This window comes from Tamandua tetradactyla, chromosome 6, assembly GCF_023851605.1.
Source record: "Tamandua tetradactyla isolate mTamTet1 chromosome 6, mTamTet1.pri, whole genome shotgun sequence".
Taxonomy (NCBI): Eukaryota; Metazoa; Chordata; class Mammalia; order Pilosa; family Myrmecophagidae; genus Tamandua; species Tamandua tetradactyla.
Window position 1 is genome coordinate 166,781,987 of NC_135332.1, and position 15,314 is coordinate 166,797,300.

General features: G+C 36.2%; 1 long non-coding RNA gene across 1 annotated transcript in view; it reads right to left on the reverse strand.

The window, feature by feature from the left end:
* Window positions 1–2,385: 2,385 nt before the first annotated feature.
* LOC143686485 (uncharacterized) overlaps window positions 2,386–15,314 on the reverse strand; it is a 32,810-nt gene continuing 19,881 nt past the window's right edge. Inside the window, exons 3-4 of the long non-coding RNA XR_013177188.1 lie at window positions 9,391–9,485; window positions 2,386–2,509 (exon numbers count right to left, since the gene is read on the reverse strand). This is a non-coding gene — a long non-coding RNA (uncharacterized LOC143686485). The remainder of the gene's footprint in view (window positions 2,510–9,390; window positions 9,486–15,314) is intronic.

Consider the following 15,314-nt stretch of genomic DNA (forward strand, 5'->3'; position numbering starts at 1 on the left):
AGAATAATGTGGTGAGGAACTTGGAGTCCTGCCAACAGCCAGTGTCAGTTTTGAGCCATATGAATCAGCCATCTTCGAAAGGCTTCCTCCAGCCCCAGGCATGCCTTTAGCTACAGCACCCACCAACCTGAAGGCAAGCTCTTGAGAGAGCTAGAACAGAACTTCCTAGCTAACCACTCCCAAATTCCTGACTACCCTAAACTGTGTGAGATTATAAACATCTAGTGCTGTTTAAAGCCAGTGTTTTTGGTTGTTATGCAGCAATAATTAATACACCAACAGACAAAGAAATAATCTCTCTACAAAGAAATAATCTCTCTAATCTGTAAAACTCTCCCATGAATGGAAAAGTAAAACAAATAACCTAATAGAAAATAGATGGGCATAAGACATCAATAGAGAGTTCAAAGGAAAGGACATGCACAGGTCCCCTCGGCAATGATAAATTGTCTCATCTCTGAATAAGTAAAGAATAATATGTGGAACCATTGGAGCCATTAATAAAGACACTTATATGGAAATAAGAAAGGACAATGGGGAGAGGGGATTATCAGAGTATAATACTACACTAAAAGGATGTATGCTACTCTACTAATCAATCTAAATGAGATTTGAGAAAAATATTAACAAATATATTATGTGGTTCTTAATTGGATTCTGAATTTGAACAAATCAGTTATAAAATAATTTGGGGAATAGAGAAAAGTGAATATGGGCTGAGAACTCCCCAAATGTTCATCGACAATAGGAAAAGTAACTTGTGCATTCACACAATGGAATGCCATACAATAATAAAAAATGATGAACTATTGCTACATGCAAAAAAAGAAAAAAGAATGAATTTCATGAAAATAGCACTGAGTGAAAGAAATCTAAAGTGAAATAATACGTATTAAATGAATGCATTTTCTAAATTTTTCAACACAGACAAAATCAATTATAGCATTAGAAGTCTGTAACAGTGGGTGGGAATCATGGTCAAGAAGGGACATAGGGGTTCTTCTGTGCCCGTGAAAAATCTATTTGGAGGATCTAGGTGGTAGTTAACATAGGTGTATTGTCTTTAATAATTGATCAGAGTTTACATTAAGGATATGGTCAATATTCTATATACTTCAATTTAAAATGTTGGTTTAAAATAAAAAAGAAACCTAAGTCAGCTCATACCTCTCCTTTGTCTTCACTCACCTGGAAGAAAGCAGGCTCTTACTGTCTTATTTAATTACTTAGTTCTTATAATTCTAATGGTAATTATTGTCAGAATCTACCTTTTCCTCATTGCCAAAATAATTCTGTGGTAGCTTAACGTTTGCTTGCAGAAGGTTTGGCTTGTCATCCTTACACACAAGCTTTCTAGTTTGCTAGCAGCCAGAATGCAATATACCAGAAACGGAATGGCTTTTATAAAGGAGAATTTAATACGTTTCTAGTTTACAGTTCTAAGGCCGAGAAAATGTACCAATTAAAGCAAATCTATAGAAATGTCCAATCAAAGGCATCCAGGGAAAGACACCTTGGTTCAAGAATGCCAGTGAAGTTCAGGGTTTCTCTCTCAAGTGAGAAGGCACATGGCGAACACAGTCAGGGCTTCTCTCTCGGCTGGAAGGGCACATGGCAAACACGGCTAGCTTTCTCTTCTAGCTTCCTGTTTTATGAAGCTCCCCAGAAAGTGTTTTTCTTCGTTATCTGCAAAGTTTGCTCGCTGGTGGACTCTCTGCTTTGTGGTGCTACAGCATTCTCTGCTCTCTCTTAATCTCTCACATTCTCCAAAATATTTCCTCTCTTATAAGATTTCAGTAAACTAATCAAGACCAGTAATTCACGGAATGGGTAGAGACACATCTCTACCTAACTCAGCTTAACAACCACTCTTGATTGAGTCACATCTCCAGGGAGATGATCTAATTACAGTTTCAAACATACAGTACTAAATAGGGATTAGAAGAAACAGCTGCCTTTACAAAATGGAATTAGGATTAAAACATGGTTTTTCTAGGGTACATACATTCTTTCAAACTGGCACACAACCTATAGAGGTCTTAAGCTCAGTAGCAAACCTTTCGGATGGCTTGATTTAGCATCATGTCACTAAAGCTAAACGATTAGAACTCTTTTTTTTTTTTTTTTTTTTTTGCCAGTATATTTACTCCTTTCTGTATGAACCTTTTGGTGCATAGATTGCAGACCTGGGGGCTCTCCTAATTACAATTATGATAAATCCTCTTTTCACTTTCCATTCCAAGAACTTATAACCAAATATCCTTCATGCATTTTGGTAACCAAACTAGTGGAACTTTTTAGGATAACTAAGCCAAATAAAACACTATGAACTCACTACTTGAATAAAAATAATCACAAATAGTATTGCAGGAAATCATACCTATGAGCCCTTGTAGATGAATCCTCTTAGCAAATTCTTCATCAACTTTTAATTTAGGTGTCACCATTAGTGCAGCTGGATGTGCTCTGACTTGGCTGAACTTTAGTAACCATTCTTCAAACTGTCCACCTTAAATTCAAACAAAAAACTATCTTATCCCTCAAAGGAACTGGATTATATTTCCATTTTGAACACAGCCTTCATCAAACTTTACCCCCAAAATGGGGAGAACTTTGCGGATTGGGGTATTTGTTTCCCAACCTCCAGCTTTAAAGACTCTAAATGCTAGCCAAGTTTTAATCTTGGGTCTTTTCTGCATCAATGCCAAAGACATCCTACCTTTTAGGTAATCAAGACTTCAACTTTTACTCCTTTGAGACAATGTCTCCTGATTTAAATACTTACAAACTAAAATAAAGGACATTAGAAACTTATCTACACCTACCAAACTAGCTTTTAATCATATCTTCTCTATGTTTCAGGAACTTCAGGTGGTCACAGTTTGGCCAAATTCATAATACAAAACAAAGAAGCATTAAATATATTAACAATAATTTAAGATGGTACCTATACCTTAATATCTGAATATTGCTGTTTTACATAAACTCTTTTGAAATAATAGAAACTACATAAATTATTTTACTCCCTGGAAAAAATCCTTATACTTTCCTGGACTGAATTGTTTTCAGAGATGAAAGACTGGTTTAATGGATTGATCCATTGCAGATCTTTTAAGAATTATATTGGAAGAATTTGTTTTACTAGCTATATGCTTTACTAGTTATATTTGTTGTTGTTTCAATATAAATAGCCTGATGGAACAAACTGCCACTGGCCATTAGGCATCAAGTAATTTTAATAAAGAGGCCGGAAAAGGCTGACTCTGTATACATAAATAGAATGCAGGAAATACAAAATCCAGATTATGTGACTTAACAACATATTGAGCCTGGCTATGAAGCTTTAAAATATCCTAATATATGAATGTCACTTATCCTTTGTTCAATAATAAATTTTACTTTGATAAAGTATAGAGACAATCAGTGCATTGTCTTTTATGCTTCTATTTATATGTTTATTAAAGGTCATTAAGAAAAATTAGGGGTTGTCTCTGGTGGATCAAGCCTAAACTAAAAATGAGATAAAATTAAAACTTCTTGTGTCAGAAAGGGAATCATAACCATAATCCATTCCAAAAAATGACTAACCCCACTCTGAGAGACTGAAATGCAATTAAACAGCCAACCAATGCACCTCACTGCAATTAAGACAGGGACATCTGCAAAAAACTAAAAGGAAAAAGACAAAACAAAACAAAATTAAATCTGCTTCTACTTTCTGGCATTGAGACAGAATGCTATGTCTATGACAGAGATTGATGGTGGTGACCACAGTGTTTTGCTAAAGTTACCAATGAGATCACTGGAAAAATGATCAAAAGGGGGACTATTCAATACAATAAATTGGTTGTCTGCTCTGACAGTGCTTGAGTGACCCCCTTTCTGAGAAGTGACAGGAGTTTTGTCAAAAGTTAGAAATAAAATTGCAGGTTAAGTGACAACTGGAAATAAGCTGGTTTTGGTCCAGTAGAGATAACTTATCAGAAACAGACGAGTATGCTACTATAACGAATCTCTGATCATTCCCTACTTTGTAAGACCCTCCTTTGTAATAAAGAACTTAAATGTCAACCAAAGAACTTAAATGTCAACCAGTTCTTGTAACTTCTCCTTTGGAAATCTCCTAATTGCTTTTTTAAGCTAATGCAACTTGCTAACTGTTTTGAAACTCATACTACAATTTTTTTTTCTCCCTGTTGGAATGGTTTCTCTTCCAATAAACCCATTATATTGATTATTATTTGTGATTCTGTTTCTTTTGACAAGTCCCATTTCTAAATTGTAACCACCTGGGTTCCAAAGAAATCCTGTGTGAAAACCAGGGACCTCCACTGAGGGATTTCTGAACTTCAACTTTTTCCCCCAGGCCCATAAGACTTTCAGAGCTTTCCTCAACTACCCAGGCTATTAGCTGCCACTTTCTACACAACCTGTCCACTTTTTAATTTTAGAACCTACAACTGCTTTGGAGGGAAAAGCAAAAGTAAATTTCAAGCTCATCTTTCTGTGCTTCACTTTTTCTAAGGCCTATGCCTTGAAAGCTCTCCAGTTTCTTCAAATATAATTTTATTTTATTTTATTTTATTTTACATTTCGTCTACAATTTCTCTTTATCCTAAACAGGAATTTTGTTCTAAAACAAGCTAGTTTGTAAATTCCAGAACTCAAAACATGTAGCAGCATGTAGTAATATTTAAAAATGTGAGTTTTCTCAACCCAAAGGTAGCAAGAATGCTTTAAAGTCTGCCTGAGATATCATCCAGGGATAAAGAAGGACTATAAAAAATAATATTTGAAGACAGTGATGAGAAAAATAGAATGTTTCCTTTCAGTTACATAATGAATTCAACCTATTTTTCAAAAAAGATTACATAAATATGGTTGCCATGGGCTAATCCAGGAGATTGATTAATAAAAAATCATCAAGCATCACATCCTTAATCAAGTAAGATTGAAAATGTCAATCATTTTATTTTTATCAACTTCCATTTGTTTGTTACTTTCATATTTTCTTCTGATTCAAATGGACTCACACCTTGCTTTGGGATCAGAACAGGATATAATAGTAAAAAGAATATTACTAGTATTTATAACGACCTTTTTCTTATAGTAACAGCAGCACTATTTCCTTTTATACTGAGCTTTGAATATATGTGATGATTCATTTCATGTGTCAATTTGACCAGGATGTGGTATCCGGCTTTATGGTCAAGCAAGTACTATGAGAGCACTTCATAAATGGAGTTGATTGCCCTTGTAAGACTGATTGCATCTATAGTCAACAAAGGATATTTCCTCCAGCAATGAGGGGAATCTTTCATTCAATTAGTTGGAGGTCTTAAAGACAGCACTGAGGATTTCAGAAATCAGAAAAGAATCCCTACCTCTACTTCAGCCAGCCTGCTTTGGGAGCAACTTGGTACAAGGAGTGTCATGGGAACACAGGCTCAGACGTAACCAAGACTTTCAGGAAATGTCTGCTTATACAGCACAAGGGGCCCAAAAGAGCAGGGCCAGTCTCCTAGGGAGGCCAATTTCTTGGGTTAGGGTTGGTGGATGGCAGGTCTGCATGCCCCACTTCTGGAGGAAGTACTGTACAAATCTGTACTGTCCAAGGCTAGAGCATTTATATAACCCCTGGGAGGCCTGCAAACGAGCATTCACCCCTGTTAAGTAGCTCATTTGTCCCAGTTTTGGGTTTAAAGTATGGTCAGGCCATTCCATTAAACCTAATGTCTCCCCATCTCCAAGCTACAGAATGGAAACATACTGAAACATCTGCATACAGAGAAAAGGAGGTGGGGGGGGTGGAAAAAGTGAGGGCTGGGGGATGGCAGCTGAGTGTTTTTCAGACTTCCCCAGCACATCCTCTCCTGGGGAATTCAACCTCGCCTTCACTGGAGTTTCCAAATTGTGACCAGCCCTAAGGAATCTGGACTTGCCAATTCCCGTGGTCGTATTGATGCAGGATGAAATTGGACAACTGTAAGTCCTTGGTTTCCTACTCAGTTCTGAAAAAGTTAACAGACAACTTCAAGTCCCTTGTTTCTTCTCTCACCCTAAAGGAACTAATACAGAGCTATAAACTTCTTGGGACAAAAACTTCCCTAAAGCCCCCAAATCTCCCCAAACCATCGCAACCTCCCCAAATCATAAAAGCTTGTAGAATTCTGGGCCCAAAGCAAACTGTTAAGTTAATAATAGGAAGCACGGGGTCATAAAGATTGTTAACCATTTTCCCAAAGACAGATTTCAGGCAGGTGACAACAAACCAGGAATTCTGCTAGCTATCTCCTCCAGAACAAAGAAGACACCTAATATTCAAAGGTGACTATGGAAACCTGCTTCCAACACAATTTTCCTATAAAATAAGTTGGCCTACTCCACTCACTGTGTGTCCCTCCTCTGGGCACATCCACATTAACCTCTCTAAAGTGTACTGTCTCTTTTTGATAAACTTCTCTTTTAATAACCATTTTTTTTTTTAACATGGGCAGGCACAAGAAAACGAACAGGTTTCCGGCATGACAGGCGAGAACTCTGCCTGCTGAGCCACGTGGCCTGCCCAGTCTTTTAATAAATTTTACTGCTTATTCCTACTGGCCCTCACATCTCTAAATTCCTTTAGTTTCAAGACTATCGAACCTGGACTGGGACTTGGCTGGCACAATTGCCAGCAGGGCACTAGTTACAGCATGAGCCAGCCTAAATGTCCTTTGGTTCCATTTCTCTGGACAACTCTGACTAATATAGATTTTGGTACTAGGTTTGGTTCTTGAGAAAGAGAATCTTTTTTTTTTCTTTAAGTGAAGTTTTAAGTGTTTTATTTATTTCTTAAAAAGAATTATAATGTGTTGAATATATAAACATTCAACAAAGATATACTGTATTAACTATTTGTACTGTTTTCAGGGTTGGGGATATATCAGTAAGCAAAACAGAAAAATCCCTGTCCTTGTGAAACTTGCATTATTTTTTTATTTTTTAAAAATATTTTTACTGATAAAACAACATACAAACACAAACATTCTTAACATACAGACATCCCATACATGGTGTACAATCAATGGCTCACAATGTCAACACATAGATTAGAACATTTGCATCACTCCAGAAAAATAAGAAGGAAAAAAACCTCATACATACCAAACTTCTTACCCCTCCCTCTCATTGACCACTAGTATTTCCATCTACTCAAAAGACTTTAACCTTTGTTCCCTTATTATTTGTTTATTTTTTTATCCATATTTGTTACTTATGTGTCCATACTCTAGGTAAAGGGAGCATCAGACACAAGGTTTCACAATCACACTGTCATATTGTAAACAGTATATCTTTATACAATCATCTTTAAGAAACAAGGCTGTTTCTTAAAGCTCTACAGTTTCAGGTACTTCCCTTTAGCCTCTCTAATACACTATAAACTAAAAAGGGATATCTATATAATGCATAAGAATAATCTCCAGGATAACCTCTTGACTCTGAAATCTCTCAGCCACTGGCACTATATTTTTTCTCATTTCTCTCCTCCTCCTCTTAAAGGTCAAGATTTTCTCAATTCCTTGATGCTGGGTCCCAGGTTACCCTGGATTTCTGTCCCACATACCAGGGAGATTCACACCCTTGGGAGACACATCTCACACAGCAGGGGAAGGCAATGGGTTCACTTGCCATGTTGGCTTAGAGAGAGAGGCCACATCTGAGCAACAAAAGAGCTTCTCTGGGGGAGACCCTTAGGCATAATTATAAGTAGGCTTAGCTTATCCTTTGCAGGAATAATGAGAAACAGAATCATAAGGATGAGATTTCTGAGTTTATTTGGGGGTTTTGGGAATTGATTATCTAAAATGATTAAGCAGCATGGATGAATTTATTTCCAATAATAAAGAGGACACTGATAGTCCATGGCGTGAATTGACAATAGAAATACTTCTATTGGATACTTCTACTCAACTGCTCATAATAGGCAGCACTCTGGGTGACAAAGCATTTGATAACTTAACAGAATTTGTGGAGTTAAAAAGTATAATAATTAGTAATGTCTAAATAAACCAGATAACGTTATTTTTAAAAGGAGGAGCTCAGGGCTTCAAATTCCTGGCTCAAGCACTGCATGAATGCTGAATAGAAATACTGAAAAAGACTTTCTTGTTTATTGCCAATCTTAGAGAGAAAGCATTCGATCTTTATTACATATAATATTAGCGATTTTCTTAGATGCCCTTCTAGGTTGAAGAATTTTCCTTCTATTCCTAACTGCTAAGATATTTTGTTTTGTTTTAAATTCTAAGTGGGTGTTAGAATTTGTCAAACGCATTTTTTACATTGAGTGAAGTGTGTTCATAAGGTTTTTTTTTTAGTGAATTGCATTAATTGCTGTTTTGAATATGAAACCAGCTATGCATTTTTGAGATTACCACCGCCAATTTGTAATAACATTGCCATTTTATACACTATGAGATTTGATTTGTTAATATTTTGTTGAGAAACTTTTATGTCTTTATTCATCCTTTATTTAAATATTTATTATCAATTTTGGTATCAGATTTATGCTGGTTTCAAAAACTAAGTTGACAAGTATTCTTGCCTCTATTTCCCCTAAGATTTAAAAATACATTGGCAATTATTCTTCCTTAAATATCTGGAAGTCATCAGAGCAATGATTTGGATCAGGAATTCCCTAAGTGCAAAGAATTTTCATTATAATATAATTATTTTTCAGATGCAAGTTATTCAGGAACTCTCTTTCTTCTTGTCCATTATGGTAGGTGCTATCTTTCAAGAAATGTGTCAATTTTATCTATGCTGTTGAATTTATTGGCACATAGCTGTTTATAATATTACCTTATTGTTTTTTAATGAGTGTAGAATATATAATGATATTTCTAATTTTATTCCTGATATACATAATTTGTGCTTTATCCCATTTTTGTCTTGATCATTCTTGTTAACAGTTTATCTTAATATTCATCTTTTCAAGAACCAGATGTGTGTTTGTTAATCTTTTTGCTTCTTTGTTTTCTATTTCATTGGATCACATTTTACTATTTATTTCCTTCTGCTTATGCTGATTTTTATCTACTCTTTTTTTTCTAATTTCTTAAGATGGTGACTTAGATCAATATACACCTTGTCTCCTTGTCTCCTTTGTAACAAAAATATTTAAAAGTATAAATTTCTCTATTTGTACTGATTTAGCTACATCCTAAAAATTTGTATGCTCATTATCACACAAAACAAATATTTTATAATTTTATTCTTGCTTTCCTCTTACAGGTCATGTGCTATTTAGTGTAGTTGCAGAGTATTCTGACAAGTATATGGAGATTCTTAGGTATTTTTTTGTTATTGATTTCTAAGTTAATTACACATTGACCAGAAAATACATACCCTTCATGCATTCAATGACTTCATATTCATTTGAACTCTTTTGAGGCCCATCATGTGGTCTCTGTCAAAAGCTGTTTTTTGTGCTCTTCAAAAGCCTGAGTGTAATGAGAAAAATTTGATGGAAAGTGTCATTCAAATCATCTATATCCTTACTTATATTCTCTAATTATTGAACAATGAACAATGGGAAGAATGTTAAAAATCTCCAGACATAATCACGGTTTAGTGTTTTTGACATTTTGTGTAGTCCTATAACTACTGATGAAATGTCATACCTGTACACATTTTATGACAATATGCACTTATTTCCGTTTTCTATTAACATAGATATGGAGTTGCTCAGTAGTAGGGTATATAAATAAATATGTAATAAATATTTTCAAATCCTTTTGCAAAATGGTTGTACCAATTTAAACTCCCATCAGCAGCGTTTGAATAGGGCCACACTCTTAGATTGGAAGGCTCAATATCTTGAAGATGTGAATTCTCAAACTGCTCTGTGGCTTCGATGAAATACCTATTAAAATTCCATACTTGATTATGTGTGAGACTAAAGCAAAAAAAAAAAATGTTTATTTGGTACAAAATTTATATTTTGACTAGTGCATTTCCTAATATAACTTATGTGGAGAGCTTAATCAAACACCATAGTACTTGGAACCTTGAGTAGGGCATGAGATTTTGTAGGTTCGTCCAGAATGATGTCCCAATAAATCACAGAGTGACTTGAACAGTGAATGAAAAAGTATTTGCAAAGTCTCCTTGGAGGAATGGTGAGAAAGGGGGAAAATTCAACTTCCCCAAGTGGAGAATTCTTGATATTCTCACAGGCAGTGGGGACAACCAAAGAAATAGGCTGAACCCCCAATCTTGGGGTTTGTTCATATGAAACTTAACCCTGCAAAGGATAGGCTAAACCTACTTAAAATTAGGCCTAAGAGTTACCCCCAAGAGAACCTCTTCTGTTACTCAGATGTGGCCCCTCTCTCTCAGCCCACACAACAAGCAAATTCACTGCTCTCCCCCTCTCTACATAGGACATGACTCCCAGGGGTGTGGACCTTCCTGGCAACATGGGACAGAAATCTTAGAATGAGCTAGAACTCAGCAACAAGGGATTGAGAACACCTTCTCTACCAAAAGGGGGAAGAGCAAAATGAGACAAAATAAAGTGTCCATGGCTGAGAGATTCCAGAGTCGAGAGGTTATCCTGGAGGTTAATCTTATGCATTAAATAGATATCACCTGTTTAGATAAGGTGTAATGGAGAGGCTGGAGGGAATTGCCTGAAAATGTAGGTCTGTGTTCCAGTAGCCATGTTTCTTGAAGATGATTGTATAATGATACAGCTTTCACAACGTGACTGTGTGATTGTGAAAGCCTTGTATCTGAAGCTCCTTTTATCTACCTTATTGACAGAGGAGTAAAACATATGTATTAAAAATAAATAAATAAATAATAGGGGAAACAAATGTTAAACTTAATTTAGTAGATTGAAATTCTAGTGATCAGTGAAAGGGAGGGGTAAAGGGTTTATGTATGATTTTTTTTTGTTTTCTTTTTATGAATTGATGCAAATGTTCTAAGTAATGATCATGATGATGAATATAAAAAAAAATTCCATACTTGACACTGGATATATTCTTCCAAGCTAAGTTCCAGCTCACTATTTCTCTCTTTGCTGTGTATACTCTAAAATTAAACTTATCTATGAATTCTTTTTTTTTGAGGTATAATTCACATATAGTAAAATTCTATTCACTAGATTTTAGTATTTATGCAGCCATCACCACTACCTAATTAAAGAACAATTTCATCACTCTAAAAAGACACCATATACCCACTAACTGTCATTACCTACTCCTCCCTACCTCAAGCCCTTGGAAAGAACTAATCAAATTTTGTGCCTATGGATTTTCCTTTCCTGGATATTTCATATAAATAGCATGTACCAGTACTTCATCCCTTCCTTATGGCAAAAACATTCCATTATATGGCATACCACATTTTGTTTCTCCTTTACTCGACTGATGAACACTTGGATTGTTTCCACTTTTTAGCTATTTCAAATATTGCTTCTATGAAAATTCAGGTACAATTTTGTTTGGGGACATATATTATCACCTCTCTGGCGAATATACCTAAGTATGAAATTGTTTATTATAGCTCTATGTTTAATTTTTGAGGAACTACCAAACTGTTTTGCAAAATGATTGTACCATTTTACATTGTCACGAGCAATATTTGAGGGTTCCAATTACTCTGTATTCTTGCCAACACTTTTTACTGTCATTTTTGTTTTTATTATGGTCATCCTAGTATGTGAGAAATGGTATCTCACTGTGGGTTTAATCTGCATTTTCCTAATAACTAATGATATTAACATCTATTCATGTGTTTATTGGGATTTGCATATCTTATTTAGAGTAACAGTTATTCAAATTCTTTGCCCATTGTTTAATTAGGTAGTTTATCTATCATATTGTTGATTTGTAAGTGATCTTTATGTATTAGATAATATTCCCTTATCAGAATATGATTTCCAAATATGTTCTCCAACTTGTATTTTAGCTGAATAGTGTTCCATTGGATGTATATGCTGCATTTTGTTCATTCATTTATCTATTGATGGAAACTTGGGTTTGCAGTAACAGAATAAGTGCCAAATGAAGAAAATATGACTTAAAAACTGTAGGAGAGGCTAATGTGCCTTTGCAAGCCCCTCTCCCATCCCTCTTCAATGCAGTGTGGAGTCAAACTGTGTTCCCATTTGGGGCGCTGGCCCTGACCCCGAGGGAGCAGAGAAACGCATATGTGCATGGTGAGGAGCCTGTATGTAGGTGCCACTCCACCTGATGACAGCCTGAAAGACTGAACAAGGACACTGGTTTTCTAAATCTGGCTCAACCTGTGTCACTGGCTGGCCTTCTAGCTCTTTCTGAGTCTCCAGTTCACCCTCCCAGGAATTTCCCTGCAGACAGAAGCAGCATGTGGACAACTGAAGCAGTACAAGTTTGACCACTGTGTGTGTCGGGGTTGTCTTCGCATTTACCCTCTGTGGGGGGTTGTTGGTGTTCCTGATGTGTATATTCAGGTCTTTCATCAAATTCGCCGTTTCTCTGAATATTCCTTCTGCCCCTTATCTCCTTCTCCTTCTTCTGGGACACACAGAACGCGAGCACGGGTATGCCTGATGGTGTTCCACAGGTCTCTTAGGTTCCGTTTCCTTTATTTCTTTCTGTTTCTCAGTCTGAGTCATTTCCTTTGTCCATTGTTCACTGATTCTTTCTGCTGCCAGTTCCAGTCTGCTATTGAAACCCTCTACGGAATTTTCCATTTCAATTATTGTGGCCTTCAAATCCAATATTTTTCTTTGGTTCCTTTTAAAAAATTCTATATCTTTATTGAGTTTCTTTATTGAGTTTCTTATATTGTTCATTCATTGCATTCCTGATATCCTTTAGTTCTTTCTCTGTATTATCCTTTATCTCCTTAAGCATATTGAGGATCATTTTTTTAAAATTCTTATAATGATATATTCAAAATATGGTCTTTCTGTTGATGCTTTCTGGATATTTATCTTGTTCCTTTGAATGGGCTATCATTTCCTGTTTCTTTATTTGTCTTGTAATCTCTTGTTGCACACTATATTTTTAAAATATTTTAAGTGTTAACTGTGAGATTTAGTCCCTGAGCTGGCTGTTCATTTAAGTGTATATCCAGCTAGTGATAGGTCAGAGATTTCCTTGACTGCCAGGGCCTAGCAAAAAACAAACCAATGCAAAAGATAACCTTTCACAACCTTTCCAAATTAGTTTTGTATTGGCTTGTGCTCCCCTTGAGTTTAGCCCTTCTACCCAAAAATATCAGCCCAGGGCAAAAAAATGTGAATTGCAGAGTCCTTATCTGCCTTTTCTAAGCCTGTGTGGTGTCCTGGACTAGTGCTTATTTGTGGCTCTAGGAATTTCTATTTACAGGAACTTGAATGCCCCCTCTACTACCTATAAAATAGACCCTCCCCCCCAGGGTTCTCTACTGTATTTCTTAAAGCAGATACTCCTTTGCCCAAGGTTGCTTTTATTTGTTTTTTTACACTACTTTGGTTGTCTGCAAGCTGCCTCTGTCTGCAGGGTAAGTTCTGGGAACAGAGTCTGAAACACATTTTCTGGTTCAGTCCTTGAGGTTGGCACTAATGTACAGATTTCCCATTATGCACATAGGAGATTACTCTGCTCCTTCTAGAATAGGACCAGAGACCCACAATAGGGGTATAGGCTGACTCTACACCATGCTGTGGCATGTGGGGAAGGGCTGGTAAGGGCACCATGAGCTTCTCTTATACATTATTACGCTGTGTTTTCTTGATTTAGCACTCACCTGATTACTGAAGCCCTGTAAATGCTTTCTGGAGTTCTGAGGAATATGGCTCTACAAGCTTTTGTTACTTGTTCAAAGAGTCGGTGGGGGAATGGCACAAGGAAAATCTTATACTGCCATCTTGGACCAGAAGTCATTATTCCTTGTGCTGGTTTGAAAGGATTATACAACCTAGAAAAGACATGTTTTAACCCTATCCATCTTGTAGAGGCAGCCATTTCTTTTAATCCTTATTCAGTACTGTAGGGTTGGAAACTTGATTAGATTATCTCCATGGAGATGTGGTTTGCCCAATTGTGGGTATTAACCTTTGATTAGAGGGAGATGTGACTCCACCCATTCCAGGTGGGTCTTGATAGGCTTACTGGAATCCTTTAAAAGAGAAAACATTTTGGAAAGAGCCAAAAAGCCCATGTAGCCAGAGACCTTTGGAGATGAAGAAGGAAAATGTCCCTGGGGAGCTTCATGAAACAAGAAGTACAGGCGCCTTTCCAGTTGTGAAAGAAACCCTGAACATCATCAGCCTTCTCAAGGCACTTTTCCCAAGATGTCTTAGATTGGACATTTCTATAGCCTTGTTTTAATTTGGACATTTTCACAGCTTTAGAACTATAAACTTGCAACTTATTAAATTCCCCTTTTTAAAAGCCATTCCATTTCTGGAATGTCACATTCCAGCAGCTTGCAAATTAGAACATTCCTCTTTTATAGATGATAACACTGAGACTCTGAAACATCTTGTAACATGTCCAATGCCACTCAGTTACTTAGAAACATGTCTATAATTAGAATCCAAGATCTTTTTACTTCTAATCCTCTGTTCATTTTCTTAACTTTTGCATACCTGAAAAGTGTTACTCCCGCTCAACCAGGATACCTCTCTCAGGAAGAAGGATGTTATAGGACATGAAGAAGAGTCATCATTTTCAGGCAAAAAACTGTGATTGGGAGTTTGAAGTATTGCAGTGATCATCTGGCATATAACTGAGCTCTCCCTTTAGCAAACTTTAGCCATTATCTCAGCATTTCCCTAAGGTGGCATTTTTGGATCTAAGCTTCATATTTGGAACATAATGGTATAGTAGGTCTCTTTATACTATTAACTAGACAAAGCTAAGCTAATTTGCGGTGTGAGGTTACAGTACTTTTCTACATTAAGCCACAAGAGCCACTAAAGTGAGAACATAGCCTGGGAAGAAATGTTTCAGTATTGCATCATTGTTCAATACAAGCTGAGGATGATACAAATGTTTTTGGAAAGAGACTAATATAATTTAGAGGTGATAGAAACACAGTGTTATCCATAGACTTTCTGTTTTTTATAGTTTTATCTTATTGGATGATATGGGATATTTGCATTTGTTTTGAACAAATTAAATATGAGTATTCTTCCTAGTCTTTCTTTTGTTGAATTCCTGTCCTTCTTACATGTTATTACAAATACAATTTCCTCATCACATATCTGGAATACTGATGTTTTAAGGTAGAGACTTGAGACATTATATTGAGAAACTGGGAAAGTATGTAAACTCTATTTTGTGAGTCAG